Here is a 12,480-nt window from a genome sequence, read left to right as displayed (position 1 = left end):
AGATAATAATTAGCCTGACCCACCAGAGAGGGAAGGCCTTCGTCAGCTCTATAACAGCCTGAAGGCACACACACACACACACACGCACACACACACACACAACACACACACACACACACACACTTTACCGGCCGAGAGAGAGAGAGAGAGAGGCCAACACATACATGTAATTCCATTAGCCAAATACGTCTCCACAATCAATCTGCACAAACAAGGTTTCTGGGGTTTTTCATTTTTGCCCAGGGTGGGCTTGAAATTTCTTCTCTTTTTTTTCCCTTTTGTGTGTGCGTTGCAAGAAAAAGTCGTCAAGCATGAAACCTTTTGGCAGTGCTGCAGTTTAGGAGGGACTGAAGAAAATGTAAGAAAATGTAGCATGACTTGTCAGAAAATCTCCCTGAAATTACTCTGAAATTACTATGCATGATGTTTTTTGGGCTTTTTTTTCTCATGAAATTGCTGAACTAATAGTACTCCATACTGGCAGAATACACTTCTGGCCAAATGGGATGAAAAATGGGTGTCACATGCTTTTTAGCAGATATGTGCTAATGTGCCCAATTTCCAGGCTCATTATGGCATTAATGTACAAATCTCTGGCCTGGGTGGTGATTATTCACGTTGAAGGCAAAAATAATCACCAATAATTAGCTGTGTCTGAGTATCGCAGAGACCAGAACCCTGTTTTGTGTTGTTATGAACTACAAACTACACCTTCATAGTGAATCTACCGCAAATCCAAAACAGCATGTTCAGTTTACATGAGGCATTTATTCTCCCGGTGCTGACATGTACACAGGGCACCTGTATGTGCTGCTGGCTTAAACAAATGACACCATGTTTTATTATTCAAATTAAGAGGTGATTTGGCAGCAGCCTCCACAGTGAGGTGAATGTCAGCTTCTGTGACTTTGGCTCTGAGGATTTTCTGACATGCATTCGATGCAGAGGTAGGTGAGGAAGAAGCCCTTTCCTACAGCAGCAGCACCACTGTATTGCATTTTAAAGGTTCAGTGTGTAGGATTGAGTGTGTAGTTGCAGATTGTAACTCCCTCCCTTCACCCTCTCCTTCCAAGCGTGATGAAGAAACTACTGTGGCCACAAAACCTGCAACAAATGCGAACGGCCCTATCTAGAATCAGTGTTTGGTTTGTCTCTCCTGGGCTACTGTAGAAAAATGAATAAATGAATATCTTCAACCTGTACTAATCAATATTATTTATTACAACAATAGATCACAAGATGTGAGTTAAAACTGCAACTTCGTTAAGGTTAGCAGACCATAGTTGTCACGGTTACAATAAGCACTTGTTAGGTCAAGGTCGTGGCGAAAAGAAACCCACACTGACTTTCAGAAGGACATGGGTGGTTTCGCGATACCAGACATCTGAGATCTCAAAGCTTTCCAACATATTTGCTTTAAAATTGTCACATAAAACTTTACTAACTAAAATTTGTCAAATAAGCAATTTTGGGAAAAACAACTAAATAGGTTCGCTAACACATTAGCTATAACAACAAGCTTTTGCCTGAGCATGCACCAAAGTTAGAGCTGAAGTGTAGAAGTGGAAGAAAATATAAGCACAAACTATACCTTATGGTAGCCATTAGGTAATTAGCTTTGGTAGATTATTAGCTCTAACAACTTTAATAGGTCATGTTTTCAGTTTGTACTGCTCCATGCTGGTAAAAAGCAAACAAAAAACATTTAGCTAAGACACATGTGGGGTTTCAGTAGGCCAACCATTTGCATGATTTAAAATACACTGGAACTTTTTTCCCTTCCAAGTAACAGTGCCTCATAAATGAATGCACATAAAGTATTCATTTTTATTATTTCTGCATATTGGCAGTGTTACATATTTTACCAACAGTGCTTAACAGAGGTCACTTTCAGGTCTTACAGAAAACCTTTGGTGTACTATTCTTAATAATGGCCAGCTAGCCAATAGTCAGCTATTTTGCTTAAAATACATTTATATAAAACCTTTGTAGTTGGGAACTGTTAAATAATAAAGGTTTGAGTCTGTTGACATTTGCGTGATGTCATCCGAACACACAAAGGCAGGACATACTTTAGCTCAACCACTAAGTTACATTGCCACACACACACACACACACACACACACGTTGTGACCTTTGTGGCATCCTTAGATAAAGAGGATGCTGATCCGGTGTTGGAGGTACCAATCAGAGCATCTCTAATAGGCCGACTCAAGAGGAATGTGTGTGTCTGTGTGTGTGTGTGTGTGTGCGCAATAGGAGCCTCCGTCTGTCTACCCAGTGGCTACTGTGTATACAGTATGCATGCCTGAATCCTTGCATATGTTTTTGTGTGTACAGCTAAGTCTGCCCTTATGCTGGCTGGCTGATGTGCGTGTGTGTGTGTGCATGCATACAATTATGAATAAATCTGTTTGCGTGTGGAAGTATGTGCACTTACATTTGCACGTGTGTATTTAGTATGTACATGTGCAGACATCTAGTCAGTATCATTTCCACTATATTCCTACATGCATGCCTGTGTATAGCAGGCTGCTGCGCGGCTGTATGTTTGTTTCTGTGCGTGTGCGGTTGCTGCAGGCAGGTTGAAGATTGTCTCCCCCCTGAGGGCCCCTCTCTCCCTGCAGCATGTGGGAACCATGGCGCGTTGCCAGGATACAAGCCCCTCGTCTGTACTGACAAGAAGACATGAAGAGCAAAGATTAATTATTTACAAGCAGACCCCTGTACACCACGTCTGGCTTGGCACTTCTCCTGCATTAAATGTCACTATCTATGAAGCCATCCGTTTTATTGCTTATTCTATTTAAGCACTGTGGAAAAGCTGTTGCATCGCCCCGTACGCTTTCTCATATGGAACTCATCCAGGGCGATTTTTCCTTTTTAACAAGGCTGTTTTATATTAGAACAACCAGCTATGACAGTGCATTTTTAAGACATCTCTGTACAAAAGCCCATTTTAAAAACCAGGTTGTTAAAGAGACCAGAATGCTCCCTAATGGTCCCTGCACTTTCACAGCTATTTTCAGTGTGCTCGCAAGCTGGGATCACCAGTGTCCTCTGGGCAGCCTTCTCCCCTGCTTCATCTAATATTTATGGGGTCTATATGCCGCTGACTGACTGGCAGATCCGCTTTCTGAGTGCGAGCAGATATTTACTAAACATATTAGAATGATTCATTTACCATCACATTCGTCTTCGGCGTCGGCTCTGCCTTCCCTCAGCCCCTGTCTCGCTCGATGACGAGACATCCAGAGGCACTCAGGGGGTGATTGAGTGAGTTGTGAGTGTATCGCTCTGATGGTTTTTTATTGTTGTGGATGAAGCAGATGAACACATATTAACATGCAGACTGAAACACACTATACTGTATTAAAAGCAGCAGTAACAACAGATACACATATATTACTGTGATATTAAGTTCTGGTTGTGACAAAGATGGAAGTGAAGGCATCTGTGCTGCTTCAACCCGGACTGGTTCTTTGTTCTCATTTCCTACCACCTCTTTGTTGTGCTGCTGACTGTCTGTCTGCTCGTCTGTCTGTCTGTAGCCGACCAAGGTTTATTTGCATTCTTCGAACACATCCATATTCATGATGGAAGCGGGTCACTCCACGTGGAGATGTGTGTGCGTGCCTGTGTGTGTAGGTAGGTGTGTGTGTGTGTGTGTGCGAGCGTGCAGGATTTAATTGGGCTGTGGTCAGAGGGGATCCTCCACACTGAGTCCCAGGTGGAGAGGGAGCAGGGATCCCACTGTTCTGAGCATTATGCATTTTCCATTGTTTCTTTCCCCCCTCCTCCTGTACACATCAGCGCTCCTGTGGAGACGGCACAAGATGCCTTTTCATCAGGCTAAATTCGGTCTGATCCAGCGCTAATTCTGCTCATATCTGACGAATTGATTTCAAGGACCACAGGCTGGCAAAGGTATAGCTTGCTGTGTTTTTCAAAAGGAAAAAAACAATGGACTACAGATTTCAGCATTACATTCAATTATTTTTTTCAGTAAACACTGTGGACTTTGGATGTTGCTTTTAAGAATTTAAATGTTGTGATTGATGTGTTTAGTGTTGTATGCAATTGTAGGAAAAAAATGTCTTTGTCGAGAAACCAATATAATAAATGCAAATCTTAGCCATATATGCTATGTATTTTTAAATGCACTTCAGAAATATATTTAATATGTTACCTTTTAAAAGACATTGATGGCTGACTGAAAGATGTCACATCACAAAAGCAACGCCACCTTCCCCTACAGCAAGCATTTTGCTTTGTGCAAGTGCTTTTATTATCATCAGAAATGTAATTGCACTGTTGTTGAAGGACAGAGGACAGGGGAAAAAAAGGATCAGGCTCAGAGATATAAAGTACGTGCTGAGCATTAATGCCGAGCCCACTTCTCTCCTTTATATTTCCCCGCCAGTCTCTGTGACTTCCTTACATGATGGAGCTATTGTATCCCCTTAACCCCCTGTATGTCACATGTCAGGAAACACAATCAACGCTGCAGCCTCCTTCACCCGAAAGTGGAAATGAGCATTAACACCAGGATGGGATTGTATGGCATGAACAAGGCTTATTACGGAGGTCAATGGCTCGGGATAACACTGTTTCAATGTGCATTCTCAATGGTCTGTGGAATGGGTTGTAAGACAGGGCCTGCCTTGATTTAAAATCAATTTTAATAGAATCTTTTAACTATAAAACAAAAGTGATCTTGCTATAATTCTGTAATGCTGCAGAATGACTAATTAGTGACTGTCAGGGACTGTACTGAAATTATTAGGAAGGGAGAGGCGGTCCAGAAGGTGGGTGTATTTTTTATTTTTGCTGAAGAAAGGGTAGACTGAATTTTTTTTCGGAAGAGCAGAGGATTTCAGATTCACAATAACAGAGAAAGGAAAATAAATCCACTCAAACACAAATTATTGCTCACAAACAAAACATTTGCTGAGGGGGCGACCTTTGTTTCACAAATGTATCCAAAGCAATAAATTGGATAACCTCTCTGAAGGATAAATCAATAGAAATGTATTGATAAAGTATAGTTGGATGTACATCAAGCCAAACATGCAGGATTGAGAGGCGTGCAGCATACAACACAATATTTGCCATCCTCCACTCAGAAATCAGTTTTCCTTCTTGTTCCTACAGATGTTTGAGTTTCACTCTGCAGAACGATGTCTGTGCACAGTTTGACACCAGTCAGTCCTGGTCCAGTATCAACTTGTACAGTGTGATGTAGGAACTTGAAGCCACCAGTTGGCAACACCACTGAGAGATGGACTTTACAGGTGAAGTAGGAGACATTCTTGGTGGTCCAGCAGGAAAACATTAGAAATGAACGACATTAGCATATTCACAGATTCTGGAAGTTTTAATGAAGTAGAAGGAGGACATGACTTTTTAAGGATATTAATGCGGAAATTATATTTTTTTGTGGAAAATACATCAGACACACATTACTGTTCCACGCAGACTATTTATATAAATGTCTTTTAGCAATTTGCACCAAGAATACATAATTTTGGATCCACTACTGCTTTAATCCATTAATTTAAACAGAAGACTAGAATGTTGTGATCAATGGACATAACCACATTAAATGAAAATAAGTGTTTTTGGCACTTCCAGGACACAGTAGAACATAAATCATACTGTGTATGCAGTAAAATAATTATCTTATTTTGTGTTTCATGTGTTTTATCTCATCTCAGGATTTTTTTGGCATGGTGCAAAATTTTGCATTAAGTCTGGACATCTATGAAGACCAAAATCCTGTTCCCTGCTATGTTTAATATTTATCTTATTCAAGGAATATGAATCTGTTCCTGTAAGTGCTGAAAAGATTTGAATGTTTCATCTAGATGTAGGTTTATAATGGATTTTTGTAGCAGCCTTCCAATCTCTAAACCCCACACCTAAATTCAAAGTCAAAATTATTAGCAATAGGTGCTAAGAATGAATATTGGCTAATGCAATTCAAACACTTACATATGACTTTAACTATACAGGTGTCTTTTTTCTTAGGAGAGGGTTTTTTTTAAATATTGTCATCCCAGATATATATTTTATTTCAGCCTTCCTTGAGCTTCAAAGAGCTTTTCTAATAACTGTTTAGTTAGTAACTAGTTTAAAACAGTATACTATTATTATTGTGCAATGCGACGCTGTACCAATGCAACACTTATATTATTTTAATTTTAGTGGGGAGAGTGTTGCAGTTTTTTCCAAATCATTTTCATACAGTCCCATATTATGATCTAACTTTTTCCCAGAAACACAACAATCCTCATCTAAATTTTTCCAACCCCAGACTTTCTCTGTGTAAACAATGGAGACCAAATGGAAAAAAGAAGAGAAACGGCGAAATCTGTCTCTCTGTCTCCTCTTTCCTGCCAAACACCCAAGCTGTGCATATTATGACACAGACTAGGTAATTTCACATGAAACGCTCACAGTCGGTCTTAAAACAATTAGCGGCTTTGTTTGATGGGAGAGAGAAAAGAGTCTATGAGAACTGATTATTGCGATGGGATTTTATATTGCTTTTTAAAAACCAATTAACTCCTGAGAGCTTAGTGGCTTTTCAACAAACGGCACATCGTTAAAGTATTGTTGAGAAACATTGTTGGGCGGGATAATTGGCATCCATTCAGAACGGCCCTGGCAGACTCTTAGAAAAGGGTCTCGCTGAACAATCAGACACTCAGAGACAGAAGCCTGAGTTGGCATTTCTCTGGCCTTTTCCCCTCATCACAGATTCTCCCTCGCAGCCATTTCTCAATCCTTATCTCTGCTCCAGCACTGCAAACGCTCACATTTAACAGGGAACTGAAAGAATACTTTCAATGTAGTCATTTGACACACAGTCCAAGGGACATTAGGTGCACGCATTGTCCATTCCTTCTTGACACTGAATTTAAAAGAGGAATTTGAATCAGCCTGATGTTTCTTAACAAGTTGCGGAAATAATCTCAATGTCCAGCACGAGTACTACAAATGTCAGCATTTTTTTCCTTTTGATAAAAAAATCCTGATATAATCTACTGTCCTGAAAACTTCAGCAGTAATTTATTGAAAGACAGTTTATTTCAGAACATAACAAATGAGATTTTGTGAACTGAATATGTAAGCGTAGTCAGCAACTATGGTCTGGTCAGTTGTGAAACAGAAGTCAATATGTTCTTATGCTTTTTAATTAATTTTATGTCCATGTTTGATTTTGTCAGTTCATTTGACACAGACATCGCTCAATACATGTTAAAAATGCACCTTAAAAATAGAGAAAAAGTATCTTATAAACACACAACATAATATATATAGACAAAAGGATATACGCAGTGCACATCAACAGCTAAAAAACACAGTATACCACATAGTAGCTAGCATTGGAAGTACACGTGGGTGTTGCTACCTGCTAGGCATTGCTGCCGGTCGCACCTCCTCCGGTGCCCACGGGTCAGCTGCAGGGTCATCAGCCAGGGGACCACCGATCATCAACGTTTCACTGCTTTAACCCAGTAAGTCTCTTGGTAGAGGGGTAGCTCCCTGCAGCTGGCCTTCTGGTTAGCCAGTACCCAACCTCCTCCTCAGCCACAGCCAAAAGCTGCCCATCTCTTCCTCGTCTGCCAGTTCTTGGAGCGGCTGCTGAAGCTTCACCTTAATGTCGCCAAAAGGCACTGACAAAGCCCTGGCACCCCACCTCCACGGGGCAGCCAGCTCTGAATACTTCCTCTTCCGCTCAGGGGCAGCCTCAGCTCCCTCCTCCCAAGGAAACATTGAGCTCAATGAGGATGACAGACTTGGCAGACTTACTACAATGTCAGGGCGGAGAGATGTGGTTGTTATTTCCCCAGGGAACTGCAGCTGTGCTCCAAGGTCGACTCTCATGCTCCACTCCTTGCTGGGGGAGAGAAGCCCTGATGGAGCCCTTGGGCAGATGTTGTCAGAGCCCCCCCCCCCAGGCCTGACGAAGGGGACGAGCTGTTTCACTGCAGGGAGGCTGTGCTGTGTTTGTCCTGCCAGCAAGTTTCCAGCGTTTCGGCGCCGGAGCATCTCTCCTCGTTGCTGAACCACTGGTGGAGGTTTTAAGGGCAGGGCAGGGTGTCTTGTGTTGTATGGATGAGGAAACTGAACCTGGCTGGTGGAATCTTCCAAAGATCATCCCAACTGATTATCCTGTCAACAGTGCCCTCCCACATTGTCCAGACTCCCTGGCGCCAGCCAATGCTCAAAATTAAGGATGTCCCGTTGTCCCAGGGACAATAAAAATACCATCTGGGACACAAAGGTACAATGTCTGGGACAATTCTGAGAAAGTCCAGACATTTATCATTACAAATGAAGTCATTATATTTATGGGTCATGGACTATATATAGTTTGAATGATGTGCAAAAAAAGGTGGCATGGCAGCAGCTCTGCGCTTTTTCCTGTTTGTCACCCAGTAGCAGAGAAGCAGATTGACCAAGGCGAGAAGAAGAAAACTAGTATCCCACATGTTGACATGTTTGATTATTAATGAGCCACAGTTTCAACTGGCCAAAGAAAGAACAGTAAGTAGGAAAAAAGAGCAGACTGACTGAAGCTGTTTCTTCAAATGAGAATGATACAATCTCCTCGCAGTATTATCTTATATTTAGAAAAAAAGATTACCACATTTAATCAAGTTTTGCCAGCTCAGGATTTTATGTTTATTTAAAATCCTTCAAGTAGTTTAAACGTGGATTTTGTGAATTTCATATGGATAAAGCTAAAATCATCTAGTAGGTAAGTCCCTTTCAGTAAAATATTGTGACCTTAGCCCTACAAAACTTAATCAACACTTCTTTTACAGGATATGTAAACTGGACACTGGACAGGACAGGACTAATACCTGGAACTGCATATTAATTAAATCTGACAGAGCTATAATATAAATCCAACATGTCCATTCAGTTACTCCCATGAGCTTGCACTGTGCAACTGAACTGTTTTACAGCCAAACAAATGCAGAGCACAAAAGTTTAACATCCTATCCTGTAATTTACTCTATAGTGCACAGCTTACAGCAATGAGCAGAGACTATAAGAAGGAACCACCAAGAGGACAAACTCACTTCACTGCAGTTCACCCTGACACTGAGATGAATATAGATAATCACTAAAAGCTGCTTCACCGAACTGAAGCTGATTGGTTGGATGGAGATTATATACCTCCACTCCCAGACACAGACTCACACCTGCTGGGTTCCTCTCCCTCTCTAATCGAACAGTCATGTCGAGCTGCTCTCTGGGGTTTTTCTGAGGCCTGGACTGTATAGAACATGAGACAGACACACACAGACACAGAGGCAGGCACACAGACACACAGACAGTCTCCTGGGAACCCTGAGACACATCAGTTCAACAGACATAAAAACCTACTTTCCTTCCATCTACAGTCGCTGTTTTCACATCCTTTCAGTGAATCTTGGCCTTTGCACACTTTGACCCCTTCCTTCTATTTTCTGTGATAATTTTGTTATTAATTTTTCCCAGAAATATACTCAAATGTAGATGCACAACAGCTCACTTGAAACATATTGAAAAACTGTATTCATCATACAGTAAATTCACATTGAGCTTTCCCATCTAGCCTTCTGACTACTGACACACTGCTGTCTCGACTTTCCAGTCATTCCCAGTTTATACAAAACTGCATTGGATTAGCATAAAGTAGGGATGTCTGTAAACTGGTAGGTGTCCATAGAATCCATTTTGATTCAGATATTTTGAGGTCAGAGCAGATGGTATCCCTTTGAAAATAGCCATGCCAGTTTTTCCATGGCCGAAATTTTGTGTGTCATTTAGCCCCCTTACCGTCATTCTAGGATGACATACTAGTGACGGATGCCTTAGGTTGTCTAGTTTCATATCATACCAGCATTTTCACTCTAGCTTTAAAATGGAGCCCACTACAGCCTCTGAAAGACGGTGTGGAGTAGAAGAGGTAAGGATAATGGGGGTGGCCAACCAGGTTCATATATATACATGCATATATGAACACAATGCACTCATAAACGGACAGTCTGCAGACATACACCACAAAATAAACGTTTTTGCACATGCTTATACACATGCATGAAAACACACATTTACTGAGTTTACAGAAGGGAAACAACAGTCTACAAACAGCAGAAATAAAATCTGGAACTGGACTGCTGCACACAGCAAAAAGATGTCCTAAAAGGATATTACAGAAGATCCATACAGCTCTCATTTTGACTACACGAGCACCATTGTTGCACTTCCGTATCTTTAGCTTTAGCTCCCTAACATCTACATACATACACACAAACCTCTTTCAGTGCTTACACAGACCCACAAGAATCTACATATATGAACACATGCATACATACATTTCCAGAGTCTGTAGAAACACACCCCAAAATAAACTTTTTCTTTGCATGTGCACATGCTTAAACACAGGCATAAAAACACATACAAATTAAACCAGTACATCTAAATCCACAGTACTTGCTGTATCTGCACACACTGTATACTCCAACCCACAATATACTACGTGTATATATTTTTCAATGCATCTACTTAAGTATATGCACACCTCAAGGCCTTTCTTCCCTCCTGTGTAAGGTTCTTGGTCTGCTCTAACATTTGCTCTTATTATTCTCTCACAAGCTCAGACCTGCTCTGTTGACATGTATTAGTAATATTTCTCTTCAGCCAATTGCATTCAAATATGCTAATACATTGTGAGTGAGTGTTTTGAACTGCTTTCAGTTTTACACCTCCTCATTTTACACCTTTTACTGAAGTGCATGCTGAAAGAGAATCTGCTAAACAATAGGGAGGAAATAAGAATGGTTTTCATGCACAAATGGATCGTAACTGAGGTGGAATGATGCAGTTTAATCAGTAATCAATCTGCAAATCTACCATGCTCAGAACTGGATTCAGTATTTTTTTTCTTTTTTTTCTTACAATATCGGCTCTATTCAAAATCACATTTGGATAGAAGGTAATTTTGGATGGAAGGCGATTGTATTGTCTCATGAATCACAGACAACTTTCTGTGTCTCAAGTGTTTTGGAGTAAAAGAAAACAATATTCCTTTGTGCTACAAGTACTGTGTAATGAACCCAAATGTTTTTGCTAGTGGCTGAACCTACTGAGAGAAAAGAGATGAATAAAAGATGAAGATTCAATAACACAGAGAAGAAAAAAACAACAACTTTGAACACGGCAAAAGTTTGCATTAAAGAGTCTTGCATTAAAAAGACATGAAAAATTCTGTTGTTTACTTGAAGAAATGGGCTTCTCTTTTCATCACGGCTTTGATCAGAGTGACACAAACAGATCCAGAGAGAAAAACAGAAGAAAAAAAAAAGGAACTAGTCCCATTCCTGATTGACAGCTTTAATTAACAAAAGCAGAGCGGGCTCTGTGCATTTCCTCTCACAGCCTCTAGGGGCCGAGCCGTGAGAAAGAAAACAATACCTTACTTTTCAAACAAATTATCTATTCTCCTAGCGGTTGTATTCATGTATGTTCATGTAGGATTTTTTAATGAGCATTTTCAATTTGCTGAGCTAAATCAAACTGGATTCCACACTGACTGTGTGGAGGTGCTGCATAAAAATATGCTCTCAAGGAAATTAGTGAGACCATATGTTTCTCTCTGTAAAAGGTTCACAGTTATACCTTGTTGTCTATGTTCACCTTCAATACACATGTAATGTGATAGCAACAAGTTGACAATTAATTTCCTCATTCTGCAGGATAAATGGAAAATATATCAGTGTCTCCATTTGAATGATGAAGAAACAACAATTTTCTTGAAAACCGTTATCTCTTAAAGTGTAGTTGTGTGATTAAATTTACAATAAAAAAAAAAATCCTTTATTTTATTTTAAGACCCTGTATACTCAATGTAACTACCCTGAGGCCAACAAAAATGACAAACTAAATACATGGTTCAGTATTTCTCCACCAGAATTGTATTCCTGACTTTGAAACAGCATTTAGATCTTCATGCTGAGAAATAAATTTAACAGAAAATAGGATTGAACAGTTAACTGAATAAATAAAATGGCAAAAGTACAAATTAAAAATAATATAGGTGGGGGCGGGATGTGGCTGTACATTAAAGGGATGCTCCACTGATTTTACACAGGAGGGTCAGTTGGTCAGTCATAAGTAGACTATTCATCCAATAAATGATATAATGTTCTCTGTGGGCCTGGAGGAGCTTTCTAAAGTCTGCACATTTACTGTATAACAGAAAGACTGAGTTACAAACTGGAGATGTGGAGTTTAAAAGACATGGCAAGAAAGGGTCTGATAAAATATGCATCATGGGATATGTAGAATTCAGTGTTTCTGGAGCTTGATACATATATATACATAGATATCTGCCTCTGAATTTTGATCATTCTTTTTAAATAAAGCATTGTCCATTATAGTTTTTCAACAAAAAAATATAATTACATTTTTAATTAC

The sequence above is a fragment of the Morone saxatilis genome, unplaced genomic scaffold, assembly GCF_004916995.1.
Source record: "Morone saxatilis isolate NCDOM2014 unplaced genomic scaffold, NCSU_SB_2.0 Contig24, whole genome shotgun sequence".
NCBI classification, from domain to species: domain Eukaryota; kingdom Metazoa; phylum Chordata; class Actinopteri; family Moronidae; genus Morone; species Morone saxatilis.
Note: the sequence above shows the minus strand (reverse complement) of the source record.